The sequence below is a fragment of the Desmodus rotundus genome, chromosome 13, assembly GCF_022682495.2.
Source record: "Desmodus rotundus isolate HL8 chromosome 13, HLdesRot8A.1, whole genome shotgun sequence".
Taxonomy (NCBI): Eukaryota; Metazoa; Chordata; class Mammalia; order Chiroptera; family Phyllostomidae; genus Desmodus; species Desmodus rotundus.
The window spans coordinates 63,352,604-63,370,406 of record NC_071399.1 but is presented as its reverse complement, the minus strand read 5'-3'; the positions used below and the strand labels follow the sequence as shown (position 1 = coordinate 63,370,406).

The 17,803-nt window shown below is 36.4% G+C and overlaps 1 pseudogene; it reads right to left on the bottom strand.

The window, feature by feature from the left end:
* Window positions 1–4,191: 4,191 nt before the first annotated feature.
* Window positions 4,192–4,820, bottom strand: LOC112310943 (tropomyosin alpha-3 chain pseudogene; annotated as a pseudogene).
* Between the last annotated feature and the right edge of the window lie 12,983 nt (window positions 4,821–17,803).

Here is a 17,803-nt window from a genome sequence, read left to right as displayed (position 1 = left end):
GCTCTGGATCTGTTAACTGAGTTAGATCTGAAACTAGTTTTTCTTATGACTTGAATCAGTTTTTTATCCTACCAGAATTAGAGTTTTTATTCTATAAATAAAACTGTACTAATCGACTGCTTATCTATTTCATTCCCAGAGATATCATGATAAATCAGTCACCACCTAAGATTTTTGCATATCAAAACCTTCTGGTTGTATTTTATTATTATTTCCTTTATAGCTAAATTACATATTGCATGTTTGATGATTAAGTGGTGCTACTTGGTATCTGCTATTCTGGAATCCCATCATCTCCTAGAATTGCACTACCACCTCGGCGGCGTGGTCTTGTATACTCATACCTGTCCTACAAAAACGAGCACCACAGCGCACTTCAGTGATGCAGGTGTTTCCCACACTAATGTGTTTTTCAATGTCTTAATGAAGGTAGTGTCTTATGGGTCTTCTTATAGAACCTAGGGGGAGGAGGATTGTGCACATCACACATGATAGACCCAGGCCACGCTTCCTACCTCCCTACTTTTTGGATGCTAACCTTTTGATGATGCCAGGGAAGCTATGGCATCTTAACCTCATTAAATTTAGGCCACCTATATAGGCAAATCTCAGTCAACCCAACAAGTAAACTATTAGAGTAACATTCAGCTGCACTATACCTTACCTTTTTCAAATCCTTAAATTATAGTGCCATATATGTTCCCAAGGTTTTTGGGTGATATATACTACCAAAGTTAAGCAACTCTTTTATGTATAAGTTATTTCCTTCAGAGAATATTTACCTGATTTTTGAAGTATGCCAATATTTGACTTTTATATATTAATTATATATTATATTACATTTTATTATATTATACTAATTATATTACATGTACTATATTATGAATTATATTATATTGGCAATGGGAGGAAGTCATAGTGGGTCTTGAGGAAAACAAGCATTCATTTTCATGGCACATTCTCTAACTGAAAGTATTCCAGGGTTTTCGATCTGAGGAAGGCTAGTTGTTTTAGACACTGAAAGGTAAGTTACTTTCACTGGTAAATAAGGGTGAAAATTACTTGGGATGTCAATATTGTTAATTTTATCTGGATTCAGCCACACTTTTCCATTTCATATTCAGTTATGACTTATTTACCAAACAATGCCCTAGCTTTCACATGAAAATATCAGGAAACTATGAATTTAATTATCATTATGACTATGCATGTACACAATTAAATATAGTTTTCATTTTCAGCAATATCAGATCTGCAGATACATAAGTAAGAGACACCTTTGGGGCTATAATGGAAGCTGCCTAGTTCTCAGACCATGACTCGAAGTGAAGGATAATAGACCTAAGCTTGTCATTTTCTCTCTATAAACACTCGAGTGCACTCAAACAACACCAGCCACACTGCAGTCTTTATACTCGTAATTACTGCCATAACGGTCAACCGTAGCAGCCACTTGAGCTTTAAAGGCTTGTGCTTCAATTGACACCTTATCAAATCAACCACTGAGGATAGCCTGAATAATTAGGATCCCACTGCATGCCATGGTTTACCAGGGTTCTGTTTCTAACCGGCAACAAACGAAAGATGGGCTCAAAAAAAAAAGCAAGACCAAACCCATCCACAAGTCCCATCCTTAGGGCTCATCTCCTGGGACCATTCCTGATACCAATTATGTATGTAGTCATCTGACTCCAGCCAAGAGATAGAAACCACTCAGTAATTTAAACAGGGCAAAGTTTAATATTAAACATTTATAAACTATGGTAAAAAAAACATATAAAATCCAAGAAACTCTTTGTGTTATATCAGGACTTGAAGGAGATAATCAAGGAAGGACAGATTTGGAGGGGTTTCATCCCTCAGTAAGACAGTTGCGGTCTGACCCTGGATAGCAGAGAAATTTTCAGGGTAAGCCAGTTCACAACTGGTCTGAAGCTGCTGGGCAAAAATTAGACAATTTTGTTGAGTTGAAGCCACATAGGAGATTCTTGAGGGAGTTTGGACAGCCCACTGCTTATGGCTTCCATGTCAGGAGGGCAAAGAAAAGCTAATTGCTAAGCTCTTGCTGGGCTGCAAATTTACGAAGAGATCACATTCATTCTAGGTCTGTGGTTGCATCAGGCTTTACTGGGCGTTCTCACACCCATGGTGTTGCTCCTTATTCCATATTGGAAAGTGCAGAAGATACTAACTTTTGTAATATACCTAAAGAGACTTCTATAGAATCAGTTTAATGTTGTATTCACTCTAAATGAGAAATGTTTAAGGGAATTTTGTACTTTGTTATAGGGCATATATTTAAGGGTGAATTCATCTTTGTCAGGCAATGAAAACTGATACACATATAAAACAGAATTTATGGCAAAATGATAATGGGAATTAAAAATAGTATCATTTTCATTTTTGTCAGCATGACATCAGTTTTTATATTCATCAAAAACTAAGACTCAAACTCATAAAGTTTCAACAACAATAACACTACAAGGAGCAATTGACAAATATACCATCAAAATAACTTATTTTAATAATATCACTCAGAAGTGAGTAAGTAAAAGACACACTTTTTTCACATTGACCACTTAATTAATACATACAACCAAAATCTGACAATACATTATTTTTAAATGAAGTTAGATACATTTCAAACATTGCTATTCTCCCTTGTCAATTCTCAACTCTATTCAGGGAGTCTATCCTTAAGGGTTTTTTATTCACAAAATCAAGCTATTGTTTTTAGATTCTGGTAACAATATTCTGATTTTTAAAAACACTTGATGAACTTCTTTGATATTTAGAAGAATACGTCTCACGTACAGAGATTTATGAAAGTCCTTGTAGCAGCTTAACGGGCAGGCTCCATAACAAGAAGCCTGCAGGCCGCAACACAGCCGGCCTTAACTTTTTGTCCCTCCTCCTTCATAGCTTTTTTTTTTTTTTTTTTTTTGGAGGGACTGGTTCTTTATTCCAAAAAGACAGTTGTCAATTTTCTGTATCAAAATAGTTGCACTATTGGTTTCTCTTTCTCTCAATCAGCCCCAAAAGGACCATACCAAAGGAGAGTACATTTTAACCCAATAAGCGGCAGGATGCAAAACTAACAGATGTCACAGAAACCTCAATAATAAGGTAATATGGGGAAGGAAAGTAACTAAAAGATCAGCACACTGCCAGCACAGACTATAGAGAGCTTTCACAGCCAGATGGGGTAGCCAGTGAGCCCCAGCCCCAAAGAAGCAAAGTTTCAAAATAATATACAATTTAAAAATGTTTTGCACATAAACTATTCAAGATTTCTACCGCACTAACTGATACAAAGCGCAATGAGATAGCACTTTTAGAGACAGCAGCTTCAGACCCAGAAAAGGGTGATGAGATGATTTCATATAGCTAAATCAGCGGCAAAACATAAATTTCTTTCAAGGAGGCTTGAGAGCAAGTTACTGGTCATTTCAACATGGTCCATTTTGTGAACCCTTGAGAAGTGGGTAGAGATGGGACAAGGATTTGGTCTCAGACCAAATCAGAGAGGTATCACCATTTTAATTTGTTTGGTCACTTCTGATTAAAAAAAATACCCCAAATACCTTAAAGGTGAAACTTGAACATCTCTGTGTGTGTTCAGGGCGGTGGGTAACTCCTCCTGGCATCACCTTTCTGGTTTGGCTGGCACTCTGCACAAAGCAATGACTCCCATAGGGGAGTCTTTTTCTGGGTCCTGTCTGGCTCTCAGTAAGGATGGCCTACTCCTCTTTCCCTCCTCTATGGAGAAGGCAATATGGAGTAAGCTGAAAAATTACCTTCTAAATGTGAGAAAGGGTTGAGACGGCTGCTTGAGAACTGTGGAATTATTTGGCATGTTTTACAAATGGTTGCTACCAGAACAACAAACAAGGTAATTACAAAATGTTCTCATCACAACATGTTTTCAAAGACACTTTGCATTGTGCTCACAATCCCTTAAATGTTGTTCCCAGAGGTGCTCAGCCTGTAGCCCAACCAGAATATCTGGAAGAGGGAGAGACAGTGTGACATAAAGACATTGGGTGGAGGTGGGGGTGGAGGACAAGGAAAGGAAAAAGCAGCCTTCCAGTTACAGATCAGTCCTCAGTTTAAAGGCCAGCTTCTGGCAGGTGACCTGAGGCAGAGTTGGGGTCAGAGGGCGGAGCAGTGGCAGGGCGGGGCCAGGGTGCTCTACAGCTCTTTCAGGTCGAGCAGAGTCTGGTCCGGCATCCTTTGTGTACACAGGTGTTGCTCTTTGGTGCATTTCAGTTTATCTTCCAGGTCATCCACTGTCTTTTCCAGCTTGGCGACTGATCTCTCAGAAAACTCGGCACAGGTCTCCGCCTCCTTGAGTTTCTAAGTAAGAATATCTCTTCCTCCTATTTGTCTTCTTTTTGAGAGTACTTTTCTCCAGCAGCACTGAGACACTTCGGGGTCTGGGCCATCAGTCTGATCTGCTCATCCCTCTCTCGGCAACGGGACTCTGCCAGCTCAGCCCATTCCTCTGTGCGTCCCAAACCTCCCTGCATAACCACCGACTTACAAGCTGCCTCTTCATACTTCCTATCTGCCTTTTCTGCATTATAGTTTGAGTTGGATTTCCTAGAGTTCCATCTTTTCTTTATCTTTTAAAGCTTGGTTTTCAATGACCTTCATAACTCTCTCGCTTTCATCAGCAGATTTCTCAGCTTCCTCCAGGGCAATGGCCCGGCGCTCCTGAGCTCTATCCACCTCCTCTTCAACCAGCTGGATACGACGGTTCCAGGAGGCCACCTCGGCCTCAGCCTGTTCCCAGGCCCGCCTTGCTCCCGCCACTTCCCGCTGGAAGTGGTCGGCCCTCTCCTCTGTGTCTTGGGTCCGTTGCTGGAGAATTTGGATCTTGCATTTCACCACCTCGATGGTGGTGATCCCGGCCCTGGTGCCCACCCAGCCCCTGCTTATGCTCGGCTTCCTGCCTCCTGCGCTCGGCGCAGCAGCCGCTCCTCCCCTTCCTGTCTTTTGGAACCACAATTATCTGTGACTGATCTTAAATCTGATTGGACTTTCTGACAATGAAATTCCCTTGGAATTCCTTAGACTTTTGGTTTCTGAACAAGGAGGGTTTTTTTGTTTGTTTTTTCACCCATTGAAAAATAAATTTATATATGTGTATATATAATTATACGTAAATATATAAATTATATATATAATATATATTTAAAGGAAAACCACCATCTTGTTATAGGGCTGTAGTGAAAATAAATTACTTAACCAGACATCCTTTTCTTGCAATGGATTCTCTTTGAACTAAAATCCCACAAAGTGGAATAAGCTTCAAAAAGCTCTACTGTAAAATAGAATAAAATCTCCAATCACAAGTTTAGCCTGGCTTCTGAAATCTCAACCAGCTATAAGAATCATTTGTTGCCTACAGAAATGCCTCTCTTCAGTGTCCTACCCTGAGGATGTCATTTTTCCTCCTGTGGATATTCTAATAATAAGCACTTTAAGCTTGGCAGCCCATACGATGTCTGTTGTGACAACTCAGCGCTGCCATTGCAGCATGAAAGCGGCCATAGAGAATTCACAAATGAATGGGCATGTCTATACCAATAACACGTTGTTTTTCAAACACGTGGTAGGCTATGCACGGTTTGCCGAACTCTTGCTTATATAATTACCATCATAAAGACACCTCCATATTGATGACAGTAAATGTCAGAGAAGAAGACAATTCCACTGGAGATGTGACAAATTACTGATTGCCACAGGAATAGACAATGTGCAAAGGGTTGGGCTCAAGCAGTGATGTTTGCCATAGAGTATAGTACTTTAGGATTGAGCTACATCTTTACAGAGACTAAAAAACTGTAACTAAATATCTTAATGTATGGTCAGGGCATTGCTCTACTCAAGACTAGTTTAAGCCAGACACAGAGGACAACTACACGATACCAGTTACACGAGGAATGTAATATAGTCACACTCATACAAGCAGAGCACAGATTGGTTGGTGCCAGCAGTGGGAGTAGGGGGACTGGGGGGAGTTAATTAGAGGTTACTAAGTTTCAGCTCTAGGAGAGATCTACTGTATAGCATAGTGGCTATAATGAACAATACTGTATTATATATTTTAAAAATTTCTAAAAGAGTCTTATATTAGTGTTCTTATCACAAAAATAGCTAGAGGAAGAAGAACACTTTTAGAGATGATGGATTTGTTTATAGCATGAGTTGAGGTGTTGGTTTCAGAACTGCATATTTATCTTCAAATTCATCAAATTGTACACATTAAGCATGCACAGCTCTTTGCATGTCAATCATACCTTAACAGTGTGGTTTAAACTAATAAATTGGAAGAAGACTGGACTACTAAAAGCACACTAATATCAGGCACTCACTTGTTCCAGTGAGCAGACATTGCTTTCATCTACAGCCTGTATGAAATGGTGCTACATGCCAAAGCTCCTACATTAAAAAGAAAAAAAAATCTGGACATTAAAACGGAACAGCAGGCAGCTGGCTTCATGCTCTTACCCATCATGGGAATGAAATATTATAAAGAATGTGAAATTCTAAAGGGATTCATCTGAAAAATTAGGACAAAGACTAAATAATCTCTAAGTTTACTATAATTATAGAGTAATTAAGACTGTGTTGTAATGGTAAAATGATTGACATTTAGATAATTGAAACAAGATAAACTGTCTTGAAATATAACTGACTTTTGACAAAGGAAAATCTTTTCAACAAATGGTGCTAGGAAAATGGAATGAATCTATGGGAAAAAAAGAAGTATGGATAATTACCACACATCTTTAAAAAATGTGAACGGATCACGGACCCAAATATTACTACTAAAAACATAAAACTTACAGAAGAAATCACTTAAAGAATTGTGAAACTTGAGGTAAAAATTATTTTTCATCAGATCAAAATTAAACTTTTGATCCTCATAAAAATTAAAAATGCTTGTTATTTGAGTGATACCATTAAAATGATAATAAAAGATATATTAGCAATCAATATGTATACCTAATCATGGGCTACAATGTGTAAATACAGAGTAACTTTTACAACTCAATATTAAAAATACAAATTATATAACGAATTGCTAAAAGTTTTAAGAAAACATGTAACCCATAAGCAAAACTAAATAAATAAATAATAACATCACTACATCACTAGATAGCAGGAAAATGAAAACTAAACTCATGAAGGAAATACCACGAAATGTTCTTATAATGGTTAAATTGAAAATAACTGACATTATGGAGGGTGTGTGAAGATAGGAAGCAACTGCAACTCTCACAGAGGGCTAACGGAAATACAAATGGTAAAACTTTGTAAAAGTCTTTGTCAGTTCTGCCATTGCACCCTTTGATACTTATAAGGGAAATGAAAACAAGTATTCTCACAAATACTTGTACTCAAATACTTATAGCACTTTTATTCCCCAAGGAGAAAACCTGAAACTGACCCAAACATATGTATATCAACAGGTGGATAGATAAATATATGGTATGTCCGTGTAGTAGAAAACTATTTAACAACAGATAGAAATAAACTATTGACAGAAATAATAACATGAATGAATCTCACATTTATCATGGTTAGTGACTAGACTCAAGCACAATATAGTACATATGAAATTATTCAATTTATTTTATGAATTAGAAACTGATCTCTAGTGTAGTGGTTGCTTAGAGCTAGAGATAGAAGAACAGATGGACTACAAGGGATATGGAAATTATTTTGAGGTGATGGGAAAGATTTGAATCTTAATGGTAGTAATGATTTCCTTAGTGTGTGTAACATCAAAACTTACTAAACTGTATACTTTTAAAGGATGCAGTTTATTTTTGTAAATGATTCCTCAACAAAATTGATAAGAAAAAATATAGGTAGAGAACTGTTATAACATGCTCATTTAGTCAAACCTGTCTTGCATATTTGTTCTGCATAGATTTTTAAAACCTTTACTATTATATATTATACATATATAACATATATGTATTATATATTATAGTAAAGGTTTTAATATAAAGGTATAATATAGTAACTATATTATATATATGTTATTATATAACATATATATAATAGTATATAATATTGAGTTGACCAAAATACTCATTCAAGTTTTTTTCTGTAAGATGACTGCAGTAGTGCTTAGGTGTCTTAAACTTCATTTGAAACAATTTTGTTAGATCATATTGTCATATCAGTGTGCATTTAATAAAAGCTCATGCAAACTGGTGAATTTTTGTGTTGCCATTTTAATACTGAAGATGGAAGTCTATGAGCAACATTTTAGGCGTATTATGCTTTATTATTTCAAGAAAGGTAAAAACACCACTGAAGTGCAAAAAAAAAAAAAAAGATTTGTTCTGTGTATGTAGAAGGTGCTGTGATGGATCAAATGTGTCAGATGTGGTTGGTGGAGTTTTATGCTGGAGATTTGCTCTGTGGTTGAGTAAACCAGTTGAAGATGATAGCCAGCAAATGGAGACATTAACTGAGAACAATCAACGTTATACCATGTGGGAGACAGCTGACATACTCAGAATATCCAAATCAAGTGTTGAAAATCATGTGCACCAGCTTGGTTATGTTAATCACTTTGATGTTTGGGTTCCACATAAATTAAGGGAATAAAACATTCTTGACCGTACTTCCACATGCAATTCTCTACTTAAATGTAACGAGTAAGTTCCATTTTTAAAACAAATTTTGATGGGCAACAAAAAATGAATACATTACAATAACATGGAATCATGAGGCAAGTGAAATGAACCACCACCAACAATACCAAAAGGCCAGTCTTTGCCCAAAGAAGGTGATGTTATGTATATGGTGGGATTGGAAGGGAGTCCTCTATTATGAGCTCCTTCAGGAAAACCAAGTGATTAATTCCAACAAGTATGGCTCCCAATTAGACCAACTGAAAGCAGCGCTCAACAAAAAATGTCTGGAATTAGTCAACAGAAAGTGTATAATCTTCCTTCCATCAGAATAATGCAAAACCACACGTTTCTTTGATGACCAGGCAAAAACTGTTACAGCTTGGCTGGGAAGTTTTGGTTCATCCACAGTATTCACCAGACATTGCACCTTCAGATTTCTATTTATTTTGGTCTTTACAAAATTCTCTTAATGGAAAAGATTTTAATTCCCAGGAAGACTGCAAAAGGCACCTGGAACAGTTCTTTGCTCGAAAAGAAAATAAGTTTTGGGAAGATGGAATTATGAAGGTGCCTGAAAGGTGGCAGAAGGTAGTGGAACAAAATGGTGAATATGCTGTTCAATAAAGTTATTGGTGAAAATGAAAAATGTATCTTTTCTTCTTACTTAAAAACTAAATGAACGTTTTGGTCAACTGAATATTTTGAAGGCATATATTGTGATATGACACTAAGGAGTTTTAACAAGTGTCTTGGGCTATGTGTGTGCTTCTTCATTTAATCTTTTTGTATGCAATTTTTATAGTGCTTATTCCAAACTAACATATAAATTTGGTCCCTTTATCTTCATAATAGAGAAGAAGAAAAGGAAGATGATTACATTGTGTGGGTGGGACATTATGTTATATATGATGAACTGAGAATGCTCTCTGATTAAATGTTGTTTAAATGCAAAAAAAAAGTCACGATGTATTTTGGGGAGAAAATCCACAAGATAGCTCAATTAATTAAAATGCAAATAATCTGAGACAGAAAATGAATCTGGCATTTTCTGAGTTCAACAAGAGAGTCAGTATATCTGAAAAAGAATGTGTGAAAGGAATAGTTTCATTAGAAAAGAGAAAAAAAGATCAATAAGGTTCAATAATACTAAGGATTACAGGTCATCAGAAAGATTTTGATTTTAATTTTGAAAAGGCTTTGATGGTGTTGAGGAAGAAATGATGCATGATTACATGAGCTTTGGGAGAATGGGACGTAGAGAATGTGGGGAGAGTATTTGGAGAATGTGTAACTGGCATATGATGATGAAATTGGAGCTGTGGAAGAGTGATCAAATTTGAGAAGTTTTGAAGGTAAAACTAACAGGAGTTACTGAAATTTGAAAGTGGATTGTAAAGGAAAAAAATTATTTACACATTTAGTATGGAATAAATGAGTGCATTTTCATGCTCTATTGAGCTGAGAGAATGCATAGGTTGAGAAATGTGTTGGGGTGAGAGGGGAGTGAGTGGTAGGGGGGAACTGAGAAAACTGTACTTGAACAACAAAAAAGAAACAAAAGAAATGAATTGGAGAGAGAATTAAGAGCTTTAGTTTGAACATATTAAATTGAGATGCCTGAGAGATATCAAAGCAGTGATGGGACTTGCAGAATTGGATAAATGGGCAGAAGCTGTATTTAGGAGTTAACAAATGATGTATTTTTATTTTTATTTTTTTACTTTTTTATTATGTTTATTGATTTGAGAGAGTGAGAGGAAGGAAGAGAGAGTAACATCAACATGAGAGAGAAACATCGACTGGTTGCCTCCCATACACTTCTCCACCAGGACTCAAACCCACAAACTAGGTATGTGCTTTTGCTGGGAATGGAATCCCCAACCTTTTTGTTGTGTGGCATGATGCTCCAACCACCTGAGCCACACTGATTTTAATAATTCTATGGAAATGGGTGAGATGAACAAGTAAAAAAACAAGGAATAAAACAGATTCTTAGAGGTTTCTTTCATGTAGTATTTGGAAGATGGATAACAAAAGAAGGGAAACTTTTAGATTCAGAAAAAAATAAGAAGAATGTTATGATAGAAGCCAAAGTTTTTATAATGAAGCTTCTTTATTAATGTATTATGAATTTCTTATAATAAAGATTTCAACATTAAACATATTAAATTCTTTCAGTACATTCATAAAGAGACTAAACATTTAGTAATATTCATATAATAGTAATAAATATTAAGTATAACCTATCATTTTTAAGAATCTGAGGGGAGTAATTACATATACAAATTATATAGCATGTTATAATTTTCTAAAAGTATTTTAATGTTCATTGTATTGTTAGATTTTTCAACAACCTTAGGGTAAAGCAATTAATATCTTAATTTTACCAATGAGAAATTTAATGTTCATAGAGTTGAAGTGCCTTGTGTAGATGAGAAAAATTAATCAATGTAGTTCTTCCTTAGATAACAGATTAGTTGAATCTCTTATGCAAGTTTAAAATAATATTTTTGAGTTATACAACTTTTTAAATGCTGTTTCTTTAAAACTAGAATGTCACAAAAAAGTAACATTTTGTATCATAAAACAGAAAGGGAAATTTAAAAAAAATTAACAGTTGTTTATGTAATTTGGGCAACATCACCCAGTATTCTCCAAAACATTTCCTTAAAAAAATAAACTTAACTTTTTAAAACAGTTTTAGATTTATAGAAAAATTGCAAAGATTACAAAGTACAAAAATTTGCCATATCTCCATATACGTTTTCATGTTAACATTTTACAGCAGTATGATGTATTTTGTAAAATTACTGAGCCAATATTGATACATTATGATAAATTAACTCTATGCTTTATTTAGATTTCCTTAGTTTTCACCTAATGTTCACTTTCTGATTCAAAATCTTAGCCAGGACATCACTTTCAATTTGACTGTTATTTCTCCCTAGGCACCTCTTGTCCATCACAGTTGTCATGCTATCCTTGTTTTTGATGACACTGACAGAGTTGAGGAGCACTAGTCAGGTACAATGTCCTCAATACATTGTTCTCACGGTAAGGCTGGGGTTGTGCATTTATGTGAGGAAGACTATGGCGATAAGGTACCATTTTCATGAAATCATGACAAGTATACATCCTATCAATATGTCTTATTTGTGTGATGTTGGCATACATCACCTAGCTGAGGTAAGGTTTATCAGGTTTGTGCATTATAAAATTATTCTTTGCTTCCACGTTTCCATACTGTACTCTTTGACAGGAAGGCGCCCTATTAAGCCCAGGAGTAAGGAATGATGTTGTCCTCTTTGACAGCACAGTACTTACATAAATTACTTGGGATTATTCTGCATAGGGAAATTTCCCCTTCTCCTTTACTTATGTATGTAAGTCAGTAGGTTTTTATTTAATTAATTATTTTTATTAAATTCATTGGGGTAACATTGGTTAATAAGATTATACAGATTTCAAAAGTACATTTTTATGGTATTTATTTATTTAAATTACCATGGACTCTGAAGATTTATTTTATACTTGGGTTAAATCCAATACTACTTTGTTTTGTTTCTCAAAATGTTCCAGCTTTGGATAAGAGGGTGTTCTTTCAGTTTGATCTTCTATTATTTTGTCATAATCACTTGGTTTGGTATGTGTATGGAGGAGTGATTTTGGGGTTGTACTTTCTTAATTTTTGGCATCTCAGATAATATAGGCACATCTTGTGTACTTCCTGCACCAGTCCTAGAAAACTAGGTATTGAATATAGTTTAAAAACAAAAGGGGAGTAATAAGGCATCATAGACATCTGAGTAAGAGCTGACTCTCAGCTGGTGCTTTTGACTTCGAATTCAAAGAAGGAGCCACAAAAATCCAGACGTCTGAGAGGAGTGCTGTCCAGCTGAGGCTAGTTTTGCCAAGATTACAAAATTATTACAATAGATAGTTAGGTAGTTATTAACAAAGGAAGGGTACAAATGGAACCAGACATCAAGTCTGATTAAGTAGGAAGCTGCAGCTTCACAAACTTCCCAGGGGACAGCTGCATACTCTGCAAAAGGGCCAAAGAGATTTAATCTCCAAGCAGGTGGGAAAGATTTGCTTTCCAATTTTCCTAAGGAATAACTGTCTTGTTAGGAGTTGGGGGGCAACCAGTAAAGGGTATATTTCTTTGCTGGTGTGAAGGGCAAGACCAATAAAATGTCATTGGTTCAGTCAAGACAGCAGAAAGTATATAAAACAAAATGGAGTCACTCATGTCAACCAAGATGGCTGTCAGTCAGCCACGACGCTTTGGTTCAAAAGAGAAACTACCTAAGTCAGAGCAGACACATCTTGCAAGGAGACACACCTAAGATATCTACACACATGGTCAGAGTAACAGTATCTGCAAAGCAAGACCACCCTTAGATAGGTTCCTGGGAAAACTCCCCACTTGGCATCAGTGGTGCCAACAAAGTTATCAAGAGCCTCAGAAGGGTGGAGTACACCACTGTCAAGGTATAATTGAAGCGGGTCCCAGACCGCTGCTGAGACAGCTTAGCTCCACACTTCAGAGTGCATTCTATGCCACACAATTCTCCTTTGGCTTTGGCTGCAGGAGGCTCTGCCCTGCTGTACTGAGGACTTTGTGTGACCTGTTGCCCACCTGGCTCCGGAGACCCTTCCTTTCAAGATGCTGACAACTCCCTTGCCCATCGTGCTGTTTCTCAGGCCCCAGACCTGAAGGCTGAGACTGGGACACGGGTTTGTTATTCCCCATTGATTGTTCTGTCTGTGTATGTTATATTTCTCTTAGATTGTTACAGTGTGAGTAGGATATTAATGTAGGTTGATGTTCTACTTTGAGTGAACCTGCATTCAATAAAAGCGGAGTGAATAGCATAGTTACCTTGTGTGACTCTTGTCTATTCCTTGGTGCTGGGTTGCTGAGTAGGCAGCTAGCCAAGCAGTTGCCCGGCTGACTTATAGGAAAGACTATATCACTAACATACACTCTCAACAGCTGGGCACGTGCACAGTAAGTAGATGTCAGATGAAGAAGCACAACTTTGATGCATATGCAATAGGAGCCAAAATGGTGACCATAAAGGGGAGGAGCCTAGCCTTAGAAAATCTGGGAAAGGGATCAGACAGGATAAGAACATGAAACCCCCAGAAGTCCAGGAAATGGGTTAAATAGGGGGAGAGCCCAGCACAGTGTCCGAAAAGCCCAGGAAACAGATTAGACAATTTGAGAGCCAGCCTGCTTGTTCCCCAAATCAAGAAAATATATGGAGGATTAGCAAGGACCTCTGGGCAGTTGCCAATAGAGTCTGCCTGTCCTCTCCATCTCCAAGGACATATTGTTTCTTTTCATCCCAATAAATCACTGTTAGGCTTGAACTTCCCCTATGTCTGTGCCCCTTGAAATTCTTTTCTTGCAACATTGCAAGTACACTTTTTTTCTGGCAACAAAATGAGGTGCTTCTGTAAGTGTTGGAAAACACTAAAAACTGGATTCAAGTAATGTTACTAAAACACATCGCTGCTCTCAGGGTGAAGACTCACTAGGGTAACGTTCATAGCACCAGGACACAAGAAGCTAAAAAGGAGCAAGAAATACATGGAAGTAATAAATCCTCCTCTAGCCTTCCAGTTTTCCTTGTTAACCAAAAAAGAACAAAAGTTGAACGAGAAAAAAAAAAGCATTTATTTGAAGTCAGGGATTGCAACCAGGAGACACAGATTCAGGTAGCAACACGGAAAAGCAGGGTTTGTAATGTCTAGGGCTACATGTGCTGTCCTTAGTCCAATCCTCTTTATGTAAATGGGAGACTCTGGCTAAGTTATTAGGGACTGGTTGAGCCCAATATGCAAACAAATGATGTTGTTTGGCAAAATGAATTGGCTTCCTTTAAAGAATGCAGATGGTTTGGTTGTCATGGCAAGGAGAATATTAAAGATCAGGCACAGCTAAAGTTCAGGGAGAAATATGAAGGGTGAAACACATGTAAGACACATTTCTTCATGGTCCCCTGGCTTTTTAGTTCCTGGGACTTGAAGGACTCTGCCTTGGCTATTCCATTCACACCCTCTACCACCCACTACCCACTGAATTGTAAAAGAAAACAGCTATCAAATCACACATGGAGATTTCAGTGTCTCAGCACCAGCATCACAAACTGGTGTTAAGAAGAGTGGGTTTGGTGATGAAAGAATAGCATAGGAACTGGCAAAGTTCCTATGCTAAGTAACCTGCAAAGTTCCTATGCTAAGTAACCCCTTGGTTACTTAGGAACTTCGCCAGTTCCTGAGCACCTGTGTCCACACTTCTACATATTCATTAACGTCTGTATTTTAATTAAAAATTATGTACCAGTGTTGATTTTCTGGTCTTAATCATTGCATTCGGGTTATGGGAGTTGTTAACTTTACAGAGAAACTTGGGGAAGGATATACGGAAACTCCACATTGTTTTTGCTTTGTTTTTTCTCTAAGTCTAAAACGATTTCAAAAAGGTGAAACATAATATAGAAAAAAAATAATGCAAGTTACCCACTCAGATTAAAAACTTCACCTTTTCACTTTTGGGGGGAGAAGGAGAAAATATTAAAAAGATAAATATATAAGCAATTAAAAAATTAAAAAATATATAAAATCTTGATGTTTCTTTGAACATCAAGATTTGTGCTTTGCATCTATCAAGTCAAAGCTGGACACACTTTCTGTTCCATCGTGTCAGGGTTAAGTTTAAGTCCAACCTATTTGGTAAAGCCTCTCCTTCCTTAGAAAACAAGATTCTTTACATTTATTTATTTATTTATTTTTACATAATTTTATTGTATTTTTCCATTACAATTTATCTCCCCTATACTCCCTTACACCTCCACCTATCCCCCCCCCCGCAACCATCACACTGTTGTCCATGTCCATGAGTTGCTCCTTTTTTCACTTTTGCTCCATCCCCCTCAACCCCTACCCCCTGAGCTGTCAGCCTGCTCCCTATTTATGCAAGCACAATAAAGACAGATTCACAGGTAGAAGACTTTTCTCTTTACACCTACGGTGATCATTTGACACGTTATACTTTGTATATATTTTTGTTATAAAAATAAATGTATATTTTTAATTTGATTTGATTTATGCTACTTAAATTTTATATAACCCATGAAATGTATATTAATAACTGCCCACAATCTCCAAATAATAGAATTAAAGCAAGAGATCAGGTAACATCACTGGCATCCAATAACTAACTAGTGCACACAGGGATTCACCCTAGCCCAGGATCAAGTGTTGTTCCCAATTGGGTATGCTCTAACCCAATACACCATTTTCATTATTAAATGCATCCCGTTTTGCAACTCAGGTAGGGGTTCATAACAAATTCTCAGTATTTCCTCAGTATCTACCATGAGACCCAGCATGAATGAACACCCACAGATTTGCCTATACCCTGAACTCTATGAATGTTTTATAAACAATGCAATGGTTTCAGATATTATCATGGTTTGCAAGTTGTTATCTCTAGGCTCAAATTTCTTTTCACACTCATACACACGCCCAAGCAATTCATTAGCAAAAATTGTACCTTTAGTTTGAATTGTATTCAGAATAATCTTCCTCTGAAATTCAAATAATTAAATAGCTTTCTTACTGATGTATCTCCAACAACCTTGTTCCCATAACAGATTATTTTCAACAAATCATCCAGAATGATCTATTTAAACTTAAATTAGGTAATACCACTCCTTTGTTCTCCCAATGGCCTACACGGCATAAATTACTCCACCCATGTTGTTTCTGTGAACTTTTCTTAGCATAATAAAATAAAATATTAATGACCCTCTTTTTGCTCCTTAAAAATTCAAAACACTTTCTAGACTGTTGCTATCTAACTTTATGTCTTTCTTCAAACATCACCTTATCAGAGAGGCCTATCTGGATGAACGACTATAAATAACCCCTCTTTAACCATTATTTAAACACAATCTAATATATTGTAAGTGTATTTTTAAGACTTCTCTGTCTCTCCACAATAAACTATAATTCACATTTTAGCAGAGACGTTGCGTTTTCGCTAAACACTGTAACCCCAGATCTTACATAGTGCCTGCCCATGTTTGGCCATAGCTAGTTTTCAATAAATAACTGATGAATGAAATATTTATGGGCTAGTAAACTATTATTTTAAAAAGAACTGAATTCATCTTAAATATGTCACTTTTATGTCACAACCAATAATCTATCACTAGGTTTTCCTGTATATTTTATCCTTTAACTATGCCCATTTTTAAAAAAACCCAAAGTCCTACTTCTATTATAGGTCATATTTTCCCATTTCTGCTACTGCAACTTTTTAAATTTTACCTTTCTGTAACATATGTTCTGTTGAACTAAAGTAGCATCAATCACCTTTCACAACATTAATGTCATGATTTTTTCTTCTCAAGAAACTACTCTATGTATCGATGTGGATGTGCATCTTTCTTATTATGTCTATCTACCATATATTCATCTTGACCGCCCAAAACTACCACTCCCAGTGTGATTGTTTTACAACGCATATGCCGTTTGCTGGTGTTCATAGTTCTTAATTAAATCAGTAAACTGACTATTTTTTTAATGGTAACAACTTAACAATGGAAAAACACTTTAATGAATGTATATTATATTTGTTTTGCGTACTACTTCCAGTAGAGCAACTATTATACAGCTGGCAGCCTCAAAACATCTGCTATTGAAAGAAAGTAGCATATTTTTAAATCTTAATTTGTTTGTACCCAGAGGAGAGTTGAAATTAGTCCAATTATAACAGTTAAAACATGATAATTGATCTTTCCTGCTTCAGGGCTCATAACAATATTTGTTATAATGTTGGACTTAGAAATTAATGCATAAAATAATAGGAAGATAAACAGTGATACCCAGGGAGCAAAGTCGATTTGTGAGGTAAATAAAACTTGTTGAGAAATAAGAGATCAATAATAAGATCCAAAAATGCTTACATTGATGATAACATCTTAATTTCTGGTTCATAGAAGAAAAAGTTTAAACATATTCAGAGATCTCCAAACAAGTGTAAAGAGGTTACTTACAAAGACTGGTGAATAGCGTGAGGACAGGACCCATTCATATCAATGGCATTTGTTTTTGACGCCAAC